Raw genomic sequence first — 17,926 nt, 5'->3', positions numbered from 1 at the left:
AAAACAAAACAAAACAAAACAAAAAAATCTTTCCTGTTGCCATCTTAAGTACTTAAAAGGCAAAGTTTTGTATTCTGTGTATTTAAAATAGTATCAGTGTGGGGCGTTTGGGTGGCTCAGTAGGGTTAAGCATCCAACTTCAGCTCAAGTCATGATCTTGTGCGGTTCGTGGGTTCGAGCCTCGAGTCGGGCTCTGTGCTGACAGCTAGCTCAGAGCCTAGAGCCTGTTTCGGATTCTGTGTCTCCCTCTCTCTGACCCTCCCGTTCATGCTGTCTCACTCTCTCAGAAATAAATTTAAAACACTAAAAAAAAATAGTATCAGTGAGGTGCCTGGGTGGCTCAGTCGGTTAAGTGTCCAACTTCGGCTCAGGTCATGATCTTACGGTTCGTGGGTTCAAGCCCCACATCCGGCTCTGTGCTGACAGCTAGCTCAGAGCCTGGAGCCTGCTTCAGATTCTGTATCTCCTTCTCTTTTTGATCCTCCCCTGCTCACACTGTCTCTCTCTTTCAGAAATAAATAAAAACATTTAAACAATTTAAAATAGGATCAATGACTTCTTACCTTTACTAACAAATCCACCATACTTTCTGTATGTAATACAGAAATGGTATCTTCACAATTCTGAACCTGAATTTAAGTTACTCAGTCTCAAGAGAGAAGGTAGCCTCTAGTGACTAGGGATTCTTTTTAGAAATCCCTTTCTGCTTAAAAGACTTCTTATAGAAAAAGCAGCCATTAGAGAATACTAGTAGCACAACAAATATATGTATATGATTTTGCCTGGCAATTCTTCCCTGTTTTCCATTCTCCACAAGAGCTATCTTAAATTTCTGCTCACTTAAGACCTTCCCCTTGTATCCACTCACCCCTCCACCCCTTCATTCTCAGTAGATTATTTTATCTCTCATTTTCTTGGAGAAAATGGAACCCATAAGATACAATCTTTCTCAAATTAGTAACACCAAACCTTCCAACTTACTTAATTGGTACCCATTCTTTGTTCTTCCCTCCTTTCATAATGGAAAAGATGACCCTCTTCTGATAAAAAGCTCTGGATCCCTTCCCAGTCCTGTTTCTTCAGACCTTTTTTCCTTTACTTATTGGCTCTCTCCCATTGGAATTTAGGTATTTTCAAGTCTTTTCTATCTTAAAAAACTAAAAGCTTCCTATAGCAACTCATCATTCTCTATGGTTTATGAAAGAGTTGTCTCTCTATCCACTTTGTATTCCTGTATATTCACCAACAAACTACAACTATTTTACCCCAACTGAAACTATCAGTTTTAAAAGTCTCCAACTACCACTCTGTTTCTAAATCTACGGAGAACTTTTCAGACCTCATCTGAGTTGACTATTCTTCAACAGATGACAGTTTAACCACTGTCTTTTCATGAAATCTTTTCTTCCTTGGCCTCTCTGACACTCTCTTTTCCTTGTATCAGATAAATTCTTCTGTAGCCATTCCTTCTCATTGTCTTTAAGGGGGTCTCATTCATTTTCTCATTCCTTACTCATATATTTATTAAGCATCTGTTGCATGCCAGGCACTGTACTAGGTGCTAGAGACAGAATCTGGCATAAAATCCAGAGTCTTTCTCCAGAAGAATGTACTCCCAAACATATACTCAAAATTTAGCATATGTTTTCAAGGGTTTCACGATTGCTAAATGCTTATCACTCTAGATTAAGAGACCTTGCTTTGGAACTTCCAATCTACCTTAGTAGAATCTTTTATGAAAACATTAAAAAACAAAACAACCTGCCTCAAGAAACTTACATTTAAAAGGGGTGGGGGCAGGGAGAGGGAGGGCACAAAAAGTGAAAATGAAGGTGGCTTTTCCCAGAAGATAGATTTTGTAACCATTGTATACTTCCTCTAAGATGTTAATATTAAATCAGTTCCTTCAACCTAACATTTGTGGAGAAGGTACTATTTCCCTACCCTCCAACCCCCACTTCTATGTGCCTCGATTGGTGTCACAAGAATAAAATTCAGGAAAGAGACTTAACACAGCGTTTAAAAGGAGAAAATGAAGTGATAGAGCTGGTATCATTATTTTGAAATTAGATTGAATAGGATTCTAACTTCTACTAGGGTTCAAATGATGAGTAGGATGTCAGCTTCAGAAAAGGGGATAAGCAGGAGGCTGAGTAATTCTTCACTTGATGAAGCGGTTTCTAGTGACAAGAGAAGAAAGTGGTCCTGGTGTTGATATCTTGTGGTCATAAGCAATAGGACATTTGCATTATGGGTACTATCTTTTTATGCCATCCACAGTCTACCACCAACCTCCAAAACAGATGGGTGCTAAGAAGATCCAGCTGTGTCTTCTCATTACATGTTTTTAAAGGAAAAATCTTTAGCAAAGGAATCCATATTGAGTTCCTTTGATCACTGAAAACAACCAGGGAAAACAAACAAACAAATGTAAGATTCACGTTTGTTCTGAGACTATTGTGTATGAAAGAAAATGTTTGCCAAAATTATTTTTTCATCCAACAAATATGTTGAGCATCCACTGCTGTGTTCAACCTTGGGCATGTAATGGTGAGTAAAAACAGATAAACCCTGCTCATAAAGCTTACAGTTTAGTGTAACATGACCAGTAACCAGATAACCACAGAGAAATATAAAAATACAAATTTAACAGGTAGTAGGAAGAAGCATGAGGTTATATGAGAGTCTAGGACGAGATTTTGACTGTTAGGGAAGTCTTAAAATGGTGCTCAGCCTGAAGACTGACTAATATGTAGGTGAAGAAGGAAGGAAAGTGTTCCCCAGGTAAAAGGGCTAGAATGTGCAATAATCTGTGATAGGAAAGAACATTCAGGAAAGAGGTATGAGAAGAAAGCTTGGGTGGCTGTACAGGGGAAAGAGGAGATGAGGCTTGAGGTCAGACTTGAGTTTGGAGAGAATCACCTTGTTTGAGCTTGAAGAAAGAACAAGAGTAGGGTGGAGTGGAGGTGAGAAGTTCAGTCACCCAGGTATGAGGTAATGGTGGCTCAGGCCACAGTGGTAGTGATGGAAACACAAGGGAAGAAGTTGATTGTACGTGGTATTTATCTTGAATATGAATACCGGATTAGATTAGATATAAATTTTGCTAGTTAATTTAGCAGAAACTGAATTTTGTTTATTTGTTTTGGCAGTGAAATAAGAATTACTGGTTAAAAAAATATATATATGGTTTTAAAACATTATGGAGGACCACACTGGGACATAGAAGATTAGGCCCTCCTTGAAGCTTATTATATACACAGAATATGAACAACTAAAGCCTCAAGTTTGAGAAAATTGAGTCAAGGACCTTTGAGACTTAGCCTCCAGATTGAAAAGTACCTCTATAATTTTAAGAGTAAAACTAATTTTTATAACCAAGTTTGGGATTGTTTAACTTGTTTGGATGGCCGATGGAGCATTCTTTTGTTAATATTCTAAGTGATTTTTTTTAACCCCCATCCCTTCTGTAACTGTACTCAGCTCTAATTTAATGCATTTAATTTAAATACAAATTTAGACACAATTCACAAAAGATAAATACCTGTAGTAAAATTGCTGGGAAAGGGTGTTTATCTTCTCCAGCACATTTTCTGTGACCGTGAAGGTTTGCTGCACTTGAAGGCAACCAGCAAGCTTTGAATAACAGGGACACTTACTGGGTCTACACATCTGAGCTTGTAAGATGTACAGTTGCTTCATATTAATTGGTTTAGGACATTCATAGATTACAGCACGACATGGGTGGGTATAATTAGCTGAAATTTTATTTTGTTTCAAAAATTATGGTTCAGTAGCATTCGTAACCTTAACAGCACCAGCAACTGTAGGAGTAGGAGCCATGAATATAACATATCTCTTCCAAAATATATGGTAAATATAAACATCTTAACCTTCAGAAAAATGAGTGGGGAGTGTGTGTGTGTGTGTGTGTGTGTGTGTGTATGCACAAGTGCGTAAAAAAATATTTTACCTGAGATTACTCAGAAGTCTAAAAGATGGCATATCAAAGAGAACACAAGAAAATGTATAAATATCTGGCCATATGAAGGAGAGTACAGGAAGTAGTACAGAGGAATCTATATCTGTTATTATGCTTTTGGCTGCAAGTAACAAACCCAAACTCAAAGATTAAAACAGTGGAATTAGCTCTTATAACAGAAACTCCAACTTTAGGGCAGACTTCAGGGTTGGTTGCCTCTGTTCATCAGCACAGTGGTATTGTAGCAGGATTCTCGCTCAGAGAGTCATGACACCAAGGGTTTTCTTTTTTTTTTTCCAAATTTCTGATTTTTTTTTTATTTTTATTATTTTTATTATTTTTTATTTTTTTATTTATTTTTTTTACAAATAGTTTATTGTCAAATTATTTTCCACATAACACTCAGTGTATTTTTATTTATTTATTTATTTATTTATTTATTTATTTATTTATTTATTTTTACAAATAGTTTATTGTCAACACCAAGGGTTTTCTTTCCAGGAAGCAACTTTATTTGTGCCAGCACCGCTCACATGAATTGGGTTCATACCCAAAGAATCGAGTGGCCCACATCACATGGCATAGTTTCTTTTTTTTTTTTTTTTTAATACATTTTCTATTTCCTTGTCTCCCATATCTGGTAACGCACATAAACATGCAGTCTGATTAAGTTGTCTCAGTTTACTAGGTCATGGGGGATGTAGGCACCTGGGGGCATATCTAGGTGACCTTGAAGTCTTCTCTCCTCTTTTTCTCTCTCCTTAGGGAGGGGTCCCTACCACAGTATCATCAACGACACAGGTTCTTTCCAACTCTTTCTGCCATCTTTTGTGTTGTGTTTTAGGAGAAAGTGTCATTATGATGTTAATTTCAAGCTGAACAAGATGGCTGCAGTAGCTCCAGGCATCACATCCAGAGCCACACCTCTGCTTCCTCCATAATTCGCAACATTCTGAAAATAGATCTTACAAGCTTTGCACTCTCTCCTTTGAAATGATCTCTAAAACTGCTTTTGAGGTTCCCACTCTGGCACTGCCCGTTGCTACTGCCAGGGGTCTTCATAGCCTCTTTTGATTGTGGACTAATTCTTTATACTTTGTTGGCTACTTTTGAGAACTTGCCCCAGGACCTGAAACCCTCACTCTAGTTGAATTCTAGATTGAATAGATTAAATTTATAGCTTTATAAAATCCATTCTCTTCTGCAATTGTGTCTCCTGAGAAGACTTACATTAAGCCTTTTTTCCTCTTTGCTTCCACCCACCACACATCACTGATAAGGGTCTCACCCTTTATCGTGGACTTGCACAATTGGTTCAAAGAACCTAGATCAAACAAATTTCTCTATTTGTTCCCATCTTCCCAAGCACCATTCTTTGAAGGCGTTTCCCTTACCTGTCTCATTGTCTTAGGACTAGAGTCATTATATTCTATCGTGATTTCTCTCAGGGATTTATCTTGGTTGTTATTTGAAACTGGTATTTAAATATTTAAAAAAAATTTTTTTTAATTCTAACTCAATTGAGAGGCAAAATGAAGTGGCCTTCCCTCTCTCTACTCTGGAAAGGTTTGCAAATACAGATCACTTTGTTACCTGACTCCCTCCTTGGCTCCCTTAACAACCCTCATCTCCTGGGTATTGCTTCAGGCTTCCTGTGGAAGGAGGCTCAGAGAAGATTTTCTGTTATTCCTCAAGAACTGTCTGCTCCATCTGGCCATCCCCAGATAAAACCATTCTTCCTCCATCTCTCTCTAATTTCACTGGCCAGGGCGCACAGCCTTCCCCAACATCCAAATTTTACCCAAAAGGAGAAATCAGATGCTGATTTTGTTGAACTTTGTTCCTACACCTCAGACTGGCTGGAATGTTACTCTTTCAACTCGGAGCAGCCAGTATGTTTCTTATGAGGAAGGACGACTACTTTAATTGAGCTGAGACTAAAGCAGACTTAATTGCCAACAACTACATCCTGAACTTCCAGCTGATTAGGTCCAGTTACCTTGGTGGATCAAGTTTTCCATAGGGACTTAGGTCAAACTAACTGACTTCATTTTTAGTGCAGGTAATGTGTTTCGTTTGCCAGTTGAAGAATCCAAGTGGGTAACTTGCTGATTGGTATCTTCAGAGAAACTGAATAAGAGTATTCATGATCTTTATTCAGTTTAGAGAAATCCACAGGCCTCATTTCCAGGATCTTTGCAACCCTTGATATAGGATAAAAATTGGGCTTTTCCTGGCTCAAAGATGCCCTATGGGAAGGAGCCTACAAAGAGGACTTTGTTTGGGGCCACTTCCTTGTAGGATCAGAAAAAACTCTGTCTGGAAAGTAATCTTTGTATCATTGTTCTTCTGTTCCATGTGGATTTCTCATGACTGCATGGATTCATGGTGATGCTCAGCATCAATGCTCCTCCTGTTACTGGGTTCTGAAGATGTGGGCCCTTTTTAAAAATCACATTTATAAATATATATGACAAAATGCACAAATACATACACCTGTGTAACCACCACCACAATCCAGATCTAGAACATTAGCATTACCCTAAAAGGTCTCTGCGTGCCCTTTCCCACTAAACCTCCCCAACCCAAGTCTCACCCAAGCAACCATTGAAAGTAACAACCATGAGACAAGGATCTAGTAGAGTGGAATAAACCCATCTTTCCTAGAGTTCCAAACAAACACAAGTGCAGATTTCCCCCACTATCTGAAAATAGAGCACTCTATGAAAGCTTTCATAAGCGAAATGTTGTAAAGCTTTTACCATTTACCATTACCATTACCATTTACCATTAATAAATATGGAAGATTGTTTGAGTGTTCCCAGACCCAAGAAGGACACATCTTGCTAATGGATGCACAGTATAAATTGAGATGAAGCACAGATGATCATAGATACAATTTGAAGCTGTGACAGCTTGATGAAGAGATGCTGAGGGTAGTTCCTGGGGAGGGAGTTTGGTGGGGCCACTTTCGCTACTTGGAGTATGTGCTGCCTCTCTATAACAACTTGCTGCAAAATCAGCATTGAATGCAATTTACTTTTTACTTTTTCCATCAAAGTGAATATCCTCTTTGGATTTCTTTTTGTTAGTGAAAACACGTATTGATGTAGATCTTCCGTAAAAGCAAAGTAGTATAACAGAAACCTTCAAAAAGTGGGGAACCTGTATATAATGTGTTCTCTTTGGAGTCTGGCTTCTTTCATTCGGCATTATGTATTTGAGGTCCATCCATGTTGTTTATGTATTTGTGGTTTGTCTCTGTTTATTGCTGAGTATTATTCCACTGTATGGATGTGCCATAATTGGTCTATCCATTCAACTGCTGGTGGGCATTTGGAATGTTTCCAGTTTGGGGCTAGCTTTTGTTTGGATATATGTTTTCATTTCTTGTGGGGAAATATCTAGGAGTGGAATGGCTGGGTCATACGGTAAGTAGATTCTTAAATTTATAATAAGCTGCCAAACTGTTTTCCCGGAGTGTTTGCACCATTGTGTATTTGCACCAGCAATACCTGAGAGTTTCTGTTACTCTACATTCTCACCAATATGTAGTCATTTTAATTATAGCCATTCTAGTGTGGGTGTGTATGTAGAACTATCTCCTTGTGGTTTTAATTTGCATTTCTTCGATGATTACTGGTACTATGAATCTTTATTAATGTGCTTGTTGGCCATACTTACATCTTTTGTCACGTGAACAAATATTTGTGAACACCTGATTTTACTAGGCAGTGTTCATTTTTGGCCCACTTGAACTTCTAGAATGGTTACCAGAGTTGCACTGTCCCTACCTAGCTGCACATCCTATTGGCTCCGTATCTCCTTTTTTCTCTGGGTCAGAGTCAGTAAACTTTTTATTTTTATTTTATTTATTTGTGTGTGTGTGTATGTGTATGTGTGTGTGTCAAGGGCTGGATAATAAATATTTTAGGCTTTGTAGGTCATGGCAACTTTGTCACAGCTATTCAGCTCTGTCATTGTAAAAGGTTCCACAGGCAACATGTAAGTGAATGAATGAGGCTGTGTTCCAATGAAACTTTACTTATAGACCCTGAAATTGCCAAAAAGTATTCTTTAGATTGTTTCTCAACCATTTAAAAAGGTAAAAATTATTCTTATTTTGCAGATCTAAGCTTGCCAAACTCTGCTCTAGATGGTTCACAAGATGTCACCATGTCCTTAGGATGCAGTAGAATCACACAGGGGAGTTCAAGTCCAGCTCCTCCACCTACTGGGTGTGTGTCCTTGGGCATATTGCTCCCTCTCGCTTTTAGAGGAGACTTTCCAGCGGTGCCTGGGTGGCTCAGTTGATTGAGTCTCTGACTTCCACTGAGATCATGATCTCACAGCTCCTGAGTTCGAGCCATGCTGACAGCTCAGAGCCTGAAGCCTGCTTTGAATTCAATGTCTCCATCTCTCTCTGCCCTTCCCCCGCTCATGCTCTCTGTCTCTCTCCCTCAAAAATATATAAGCATTAAAAAATAGTAATAATAAAAACAAAGGAGGGGCGCCTGGGTGGCTTAGTCGGTTAAGCGTCCGACTTTCGCTTAGGTCATGATCTCGCGGTTCGTGGGTTCGAGCCCCGCGTCGGGCTCTGTGCTGACTGCCAGCTCGGAGCCTGGAGCCTGTTTCAGAGTCTGTGTCTCCCTCTCTCTCTGACCCTCCCCTGCTCATGCTGTCTCTCTCTCTCTCTCCTAGAAATAAAAAATAAAAAAAAAAAACAAAAAAAAAAAAACAAAGGAGACTTTCTGGAAGTCCCAAACAATGCTTACACTTATATTTCATTGGCTGAAACTTAGTCACATGGCCATACCTAACTGAAAAGGAGGCTGGGAGAGTCATTTTTGCTTCATGACCATGTGTGCAGCTAAAATTTTGGGTTCTGTTACTGAGGCCAAATGGGCTTTGAGGCAAGTAACTCAGTCTGTGTCCACAGTCCTATCCAGATATTCTCTGAGCCCTGGAAGAGGCTCTTGAATTAAATTAGACACTAACCTCAGTCACAGCTACCTGCTTGGGAGTTCCTTTGCGGAGCAATGATATTTATTAAGTTACCATGAGAAAAACAAACAAACAAACAAACAAACAAATTTTAAAGTCCAATGATTCTCAGTACAATCAGTGAAAACTCCTGTTAGTGTTGACAAAAATACCATCGCCCAAATCTTTAGAATGTTACCATTTCAGATCTCTTTTGTGATGTTCTATTTTCCATACTTTTCCAAAGTTCTGGATCAGGTTATGAGGTTTCTTCTATTTTTGGTGATGAGAATGCTTTGGTGAACAAAACGTCAGCATAGACTTTTTCTACCCTGCTAATCAGTAAAAATTCAAAATAAATAGGCTTAATTATTTTAAATATTTTGCTTTTTTTTTTTTTTTTTTTCTCTCCTAAATGCTTGTCTCCACAGCACCTGAGCTTTAGAAAAAAAAATTGATAGTGGTAACATTTGAGTGGAGCCTTGGTTGACCATCTCCAAACAATTCCATGATAGACTTAATCTTATTCCAGATCTTTGACTCATTGTCTATTATTTAGATAATATTTATCTACATACATGGGAAACTCTTGCAAGGTCAGAAGAGGGCATCCCAAAAGTTTAGGCACACCACATCAAAAATATTAGGGTGGCAATGGGGGCCTTAGATTATTTGGATTTAGAGTGTTAAGCCTTTCTATTTAGATAAAACTTAACATGATTTTGTACTGTTATGGAACAAATAGAACATGTTTTGTTTACACAATTTATATGCTATGATTTTATCATGTTTCTAACAGTTGGCAAAACTGCTTTGCTTTTGTGGGAACAGTAGGAGCACATGTTTGCCTGTTGGACTCCCGTCCTCCAAAGCTGTTTTATGCTGAAAATGTGTTCTCTCCAAAGTGGAAAGACATCACCATCTTCGCAAAAGCTTTGAGGGTGTTATTGTTATGTTAGCCAGAGACCTCTGGGTTGTAATATAAGTTTGGGGTCACCTAGAGTGTCTATAGTTAGAGAATGAATTGATGTATTGTGAAGTAGATATATTAGAATGTTTGAATAAATAAATGGCCATTCTGGAAAGCCTTTAGGCTCTTTATTTGCTGTTAAATAATACATCTTTGGGCATTGAGAATGGGATCTTATTAAAAAGAAACCTGCATGAATACTTACTAAGTCTTTCATCTAGGACCTCTTTGAAGCATGGTAAAGAAATCAGTCTACCTGATCTGAGAAGCTTTTTATGATCTTTAAAAAGATGAATTAAATGCATTTTTCTCAATTGTAAAAGTAACCCATATTTACTATAGAAAAAGAACACAAAGTTATAAAGGAAAAAATTAAAATCATTGAGTCCCACTACCCAGCAATAACTATGTTAATTAAACCCTTTGACAAACATCCTTTAAGATGATCTAATTAAGTTGTCTTTGAACCAGCTAGACGTACCCAGTGTCCTGCCCTAAAGTGATTTTTAAAATATTTTTATTATTTATTTCTGAGAGACAGAGAGAGAGAGAGAGAGCAAGCAGAGGAGGGGTAGAGAGATAGAGGGAGACATAGAATCCAAAGCAGGCTCCAGACTCTGAGTTGTCAGCACAGAGCCTGATGCAGGGCTCAAACCCACGAGCCAGGAGATCATGATCTGAACTGAAGTCAGACATTCAACGGACTGAGCCACCCAGGCGCCCTTACTCTAAAGCGATTTGTGAATAAGGGAGGGCTTTGAGCCTCTCTATAATCCAAAGTCTGCTTTTATTTAGCACCTCACTGGGAGGAATATCGGTAAAACATGAGTCTTCCTAAATGTACTAATTGCTGATACTTCAGCGCACACCCAAACATTCGTTTCATTATGTATTTCTCAAAACCTTTTGGAGACCATGGTTTCTAGGATGACATATTACTTTGTGATGTCTTGATAATAGGACCAGTAGAGGATATATGTCCTTAAAGACATGATCGATATTTCCCTTGGGTGTGTGAAAGAAGGAAGAAAATGTGAAATTGGAGGATGTAATCCAATCATCTCAGACTATAACAAGCTTCTTCCCTGGTATCAGAAACCGATGAGGCACTGCTGCAGAAAGCAAAGACAAACTATTTGCTGAGCCACTTTCTTGCTTTCTGTGTGTTGGGATGGGGTAGTGTGGTGGTGGATGGCTATGAAGACTTCCAGGGCCGTCACCTTTGTATTCCCGCTAATGCCAAGCACAAATCCCAAGGCCTAGTAGTGTAGTAGTATTTAGTAAAAGTATTAGCAATTAGGAATAATCAAGGTCAAAGAGCACTTAAGGACACATTATTGACACCAGCTCCTTTCATATGCCACTTAATCATGTAAGAGATCCCAATCTTAGTCATGGTTGTCACCCTTCTCAGACATGTTGCTGGCCTAGTAATTAATATCTAAGACAGGGGGGAGGTACAGGAATAATCCGCAGACCAGTGCAAGAACATAGCTGTAATTAGTGGGCACACGCCCCACTGAGCCCTGCACTTTTGTACTGAGGTGGTTTTCTGCGGCAAAAGAATGTCTTCTGCTGTCTTGGGAACCTTTTGGAGAAGACACGCATGTACAGTAAAAGCGCTTGTTTCTGCATTATATGGGGCATAGTTTTTCAAAGTACAACCTCAAGACCATCTGCACTGGAATGTCCTGTAGTGCCTTCTGAACATGCAGGTTCCCATTCCAGATTTACTGAATCAGAATCTTTTGGACTTGAGGTCTAGATGATTCTTAGGCGCTCTGTTGTTTGAAACATGGGATTAAGCAGTGTTCTCAAGTTTTTTTTGTTTTTTTCTGTGACTTAGAAATGTTTAATACAACAATCCTTACTTCTACTAGGGCAGTGCATTCATGTATTCTATTCTATTCTTTCCTATTCAGTTTGCTGACTGTGATCCACTAAGTTGATTTCATGATCCACTAATGCTGAATTTGAAAATTGGATTCAATGACTTCCAATGTTTCAAACATTAAACATTCTACAACTAGGAGGAACTGAACAACACACAGAAAATAAACAATTTCATCCTTTTTTTCCCCTTCCTTTTAGATTGTAGCCAATATGAAGATTGTCAAAATTCCTAGGAGGAGAAGAGCTGACATACCTGGGCTTTAATCTGCTGTGACTTTAAACAATCAAAATCTTTGGGCTTCGGTTTTCATCATCTATGACATGAAGCGAGTATTTCCCTTTACATTTCTTAAAAATTCTCAAACGAGATTAAAACTGAGGAAGCTCTGTGAACTCTAAATGCATACATTGAGGGGCTCCTGGGTGGCTCAGTCAGTTAGGAATTCAACTTCAGCTCAGGTCATGATCTCAGTTTGTGAGTTCAAGCCCCACGTCAGGTTCTGTGGTGACAGAGCTCAGCCTAGAGCTCACTTTGAGTTTTGTATCTCCCTCTCTCTTTGTCCTTCCCCAGCTCATACTCTGTCTCTCTCAAAAACAAACATTAAAAAAATCATAAATGCATACATTAATATAGACATTAATAAAGTGTAATACATTAATGGATTCCAATTACTGTAATTATGTCCTTTCACACTAATTGTACTTGAAAACATTTGGACATTGGGGTACCTTTACTCATAATACCTGTTGCTTTCTGGTCATAAGTACACTCCTTGATCCCCAGCGGATGGGCTTTAGAGGGAAAGGTACTGCAGAAATCATGTGAATGTTTTTGCAAATATTTGGTTCTTCCTCTTATATTCTATCTTAGTTGCTTTCATACAAGAGAAATAACACTCCTTTCTTTCTAGATCTAGGGCAATCTAGATCTTTGGTCTCTGAGATATGTTCTTAAGCCTTGTAAACAACACCCCCTGGTCATTTAGGGAAAGTGGTAAAATACATGTTCATTAGAGAGTTTATTAATCTTTTCAAAGCATTGGAAAATGATTAAAATATATTGTATTCATGTAATTTAATACTAACAACCCTTCTAACATACATTTGAATATACTTTAATTTGGGTGTATTTTAATTTCATGCAAAATATTGTTGATGTAGAGTACAAAGTTACATATTCACTATGCCAATTATATAAATATATATGTATACATATATACATTATATATAAACAGGAAAAGTGCCAAGAGAAATTATACCATTTGGCTTTATATTTTTCATTTTCCAAGTTTTCCATATTGACCAATGAGAAAAAAACAGTGAACATTTATAGACAAAAAAGCCTTACTTACTTACTCTGTAAGTATGGTAGCAGTACCTTTGCTTTGATGTATCTTGGAGATTGCCCATATCAGCTTATATAAATACTTCGCTCTTTTACATGCCACCATAATAGTAAAACAAAGTCCCCTATTGATGAACATTTAAGTTTTTTATAATCTTCTATTCTTTTTTTTTAAAATGTTTTATTTATTTCTAGAGAGAGAGACACCGTAAGAAGGGAAGGGCCAGAGAGAGTGGGAGATACAGAATCTGAAACAGGCTCCAGGCTCTGAGCTGTCACCACAGAGCCTGATGCAGAACTCGAACTCAGGAACCATGAGATCACGACCCAAGCCGAAGGCAAACGCTTAACTAACTGGGCCACTGAGGTACCCCCACCAATTGCTGTTTGCTTATGGTTTAATAATCAAGTTCTGTTAAAGTTCACATTAGAGTTTAATATTATCAAACAAAACTTAGATACAGTAATTATTAGTACACTATTTAGTTGTGCACAAAGGAAACCAGTGATGGGTTAATTTCATCTAATGAAAGCAAAAATGGGAATATTTTTGCAGTTTGGAAACCATGGATTTTCTTCTCTTTGGGTGAACTGCAGATTAGTTGGCAGCTGGCAAAGAGGCCAGTCAAGACATTCTGATCTTGGGCACCTAGATGGGTCACCAAAGAAAGCAATTCCAGTTGTTAAAAACTTTTGGGAAGACAGAGTTTTGCTATTGGCATGGGTGACACTCTGTCGGTGTCTTCTGTTATCTCGTCCACTAGGTCTGGACCATCTCCCTTCTCAGAATCTCTCCATATATGTCAGTTAGATCAACCAAAATGTTATTAAGATCTTCTATAGCTTTACTCATTTTTTATTAAAAATTTTTTTAACATTTATTTTTTTTAAAAAATTTTTTATCTTTGAGAGAGAGAGAGAGAGAGAGAGACACAGCGTGAGCAGGGGAGGGTCAGAGAGAGAGGGAGACACAGAATCCGAAACAGGCTCCAGGCTCTGAGCTGTCAGCACAGAGCCCGACATGGGGCTCGAACCCACAAACTGTGAGATCATGACCTGAGCCCAAGTCAGACGGTTAAACAACTGAGCCACCCAAGCACCCCAACATTTATTTCTGAGACAGAGACAGAGCTCAAGTGCGTGAAAGGCAGAGAGGGAAATACAGAATCCAAAGTGGACTCCAGGCTCCGAGCTCTCAGCACTGAGCCCAATGTGGGGCTTGAACTCATGAACTGTGAGTCCATGATCTGAGTCAAAATTGGACACTTAACCGACTGAGCCATCGAGTCGAGCTGGTCTGCCATGGACCATAAGAGATTGGTTTCCTACTACCTATGTTTTTCTTCTATTTCTCCTTATATCCTCTATTGTTTTAACATAATATTATTGCAAGGTTGTTTGATACACAGATATTCGTAACCTATTCATCTTTACCATGAATTATAACCTTTAGCATTATATAGCGCCCTTTTCTTTCCTGGTTGGCTGAATACATTTGAGCATGAATTCAGCTTGTCTATTAAGATGTTGCTTTTGTTTTGAGGTTTTTTTTTTAGTATCTCTTTACTCATCCTGTGTCTTTAACCCTTCATTTTATTGTAGGTCTGTTCTGTAGCATAGATCTGAGCTTTGCTTTGTGACTAAATTTAAAATTCTTTTCCTCTTAAGAGTTGAGGATAGCCCTTTAGATTTGTTGATTTGATATGTTTGGTCTTAGTTCTGTCATATTATTACACTTTCTGTATTTATACCTTCTAAAAATATTTTACTATACAGACTGCTTACTGTTTTTCTATTTCGATAATTAGGAAGGTTCATATTTTTGTCCCTGTAGTTACCTTTATAATATCCTGATTGCATAATACCCTCAATTTTGTATTGATTCAGCCAGACTTTTAGTATTTGTCATTCCTGGAATGATAAGTGATAAGCTGGATGTCATTAAAATAAAAAACTTATGCTCCGTGAAAGACAATGTCAAGAGAATGAGGACACAAGCCACAGACTGGCAGAAATATTTGCAAAAGACACATCTAAGAAAGGATTATTATCCAAAATATAGAGGGGCACCTGGCTGGCTCAGTCCACAGAGCATGCAACTCTTAATCTCAGGGTTGTGAGTTTGAGCCCCACATTGGGCACAGAGACTACTTTAAAAAAAAAAAAAAGGGAAATACCCAAAATATACAAAGAACTCTTAAATAAACCAGCAAGAAAATAACCTGATTAAAAACTGGGCTTAAAGACCTTAATGGATACCTCACCAGATATACAGATGACAAATAAACATATGAAAAGTTGCTCCACATCATTTGTCATCAGGGAAATGTAAATCAAGACAATGAGATACCACTGTATACCTATGGAATGGCCCAAATCCACCACCAAATGCTGATAAGGATGTGAAACAGTAGGAACTCTCATGCATTGCTGGTAGAAATGCAAATGATTAAGATCAGTTGGCAGTTTCTTACAAAATTAAACATACTCTTAACCATACATCCCAGCAACCTCACTTCTTTGGTATTTACCCCAAAGAGCTGAAAACTTACATCCACAGTAAAACCTGGATACATGTTGATAGCAGTTTTATTCTTAATTGCTGAAACTTGGAAACAGTCAAGATGTCCTTCAGTAGCTGAATGGGTAAATAACTTGTGGTCCACCCAGACAATGGAATATTATTCAGTACTAAAAACAGGTTATCAGGGAAACCGGGTGGGTCAGTTGGTTGAGTGTCTGACTCTTGATATAGGCTCAGGTCATGATCTAGTGGTCACGGGATAGAGCCCTGGGTCAGGCTGTGTGTGGAGTGTGGAGCCTACTTGGGATTCTCTCTCGCTCTCTCTCTTCCCCTCCTCCACTTGTGCTCATCTGTGTTCTCAAAATGAATAAACTTTAAAAAAAAAACAGAAAAAATAAAAAGAGCTACGAAAAGACCTGATGGAAATCTATGCATATCACTAAGTGAAAGAAACTACTCTGAAAAGTGTATGTACTGTTTGGTCCTAACTACATGGCATTCTGAGAAAGGAAAAACTATGAAAACAATAAAAAGATTAGTGGTTGCCGAGGGGGTGGAGGTGGGGAAAAGGGACAACATGAGGAGGGATGAATAAGATTTTTATCAGTGAAAATACTTGGTATGATACCATAGTGATAAATACATGCCATTCTACATTTGCCTAAACCCACAGAATATGTACTAACAATAGTGAGCCCTAATGTAAACTACGGATTATGACTGTGTCCAGGTAGATTCAACAGTTTTAACAAATGTGCCACTCCGGTGGAGGATGCTGATAGTGGGGGGAGACTGTGCGTCCGTGGGGGTAGTGGGTACATGGGAAATTTCTGCAATTTCCTCTTCATTGTGCTCTAATAATTCCAAAATGGCTCTAAAAGTCTTTTTTTTTTTTTTTTTACTGTTTTATTTCTGAGAGAGAGAGAGAGAGAGAGGGCAAGGAAGGGTCAGAGGGAGGCAGACACAGAATCTGAAACAGGCTCCAGGCTCTGAGCTGGCTGTCAGCACAGAGCCCGACGCGAACCCACAAACTGTGAGATCATGACCTGAGCCCAAGTCGGACGCCCAACTAACTGAACCACCCAGATGCCCCTAAAAGTCTTTAAATAAATATTTAAGAAAAGAATGGCAGTGGGGTAGGGATAGGGTACCAGCTTAGCCCTGCTTTCCCATAGAAAGCTGGAACTTGGTCTCGCTCCTTTCTACTGGCTGTATGTTATGTATGTATGTATGTATGTATGTATGTATTTAAATCTAAGGGATTTTAAAATTGATGTTGAGTGATCCCTAAATGAAAATAATATTGAATTGGGTTCCAGAGTATACCATTCTAATTGCTTCAATGTTATAGTCATATCAAGCTAATGTAAGCTGCTTGAGGCTAGGGAGGTTAAGCCTTTCACCATGTGCTTGAGGACAGTTGATGGATATAAACTTGTTACATGGAGTTCAGAATTGCCACCACATAAAGAAAGCTACCTGCCCTGGTTTGGAATGCTTGTTGTTTTCTTAAATTTAGCTTTAAAAAGAACACTGTATATTATACTCATGAGGTCTGTTGCTAAACCCTGGCACTGTGCCAGAGCAAATGACAATACAGAGGACTAAAACTGGACTAAACTGCTTTTTAGGAGTGGAAATTCTTAACCCACACACACAAACCTGTTAAAATTGTACTCTTCAAAAACAATTTCTATCTGACAGGTTTTAAGTTTAATTAAGTGGCAAAAGATACATATACTTAGGTGAACAGACCATTATCACTCACTGTTGACCCTGCTCTCTCTCACGCCCTTGACCATTTTGTGTGCCTGCTTTTCTGAGATCAGACTTCAAATTTTCTGAAGTATGTATTGTTATTCAATAAATTAGAAGCTGTGATTGCTAATACACTGACTGATTTTAAGCTCAAAAGGCCAAAACCCGTGTGCAATGTACTTTTGTGTATACTCAGTATGGAAGACATAATCAATGGGCAAATGTTTCCTACCACTTTGGTTATACTCTATGTCTGGATGGCTTTGAGTAAATATAATTAGGATTCCAAGTGTGAGTAACATGATGACGTGGCTCACTGACACTACGAACACATATCAAATTTATATTTAAAACAAAACACTAAAGCCATTTTACTGAAAACTAGTTTTATTTTAAAATTAAGTGCATAGCACTCATCTAATTCCATTGGTGTAGAATTTAGCACCATACTCACTATTTGCAATTAATGTC

This window comes from Hyaena hyaena, unplaced genomic scaffold (genome assembly GCF_003009895.1).
Source record: "Hyaena hyaena isolate Hyena2069 unplaced genomic scaffold, ASM300989v1 scaffold_44, whole genome shotgun sequence".
In the NCBI taxonomy this organism is placed as follows: Eukaryota; Metazoa; Chordata; class Mammalia; order Carnivora; family Hyaenidae; genus Hyaena; species Hyaena hyaena.
The sequence above is the reverse complement of the archived record's forward strand: the minus strand, read 5'-3'. Positions refer to the sequence as shown.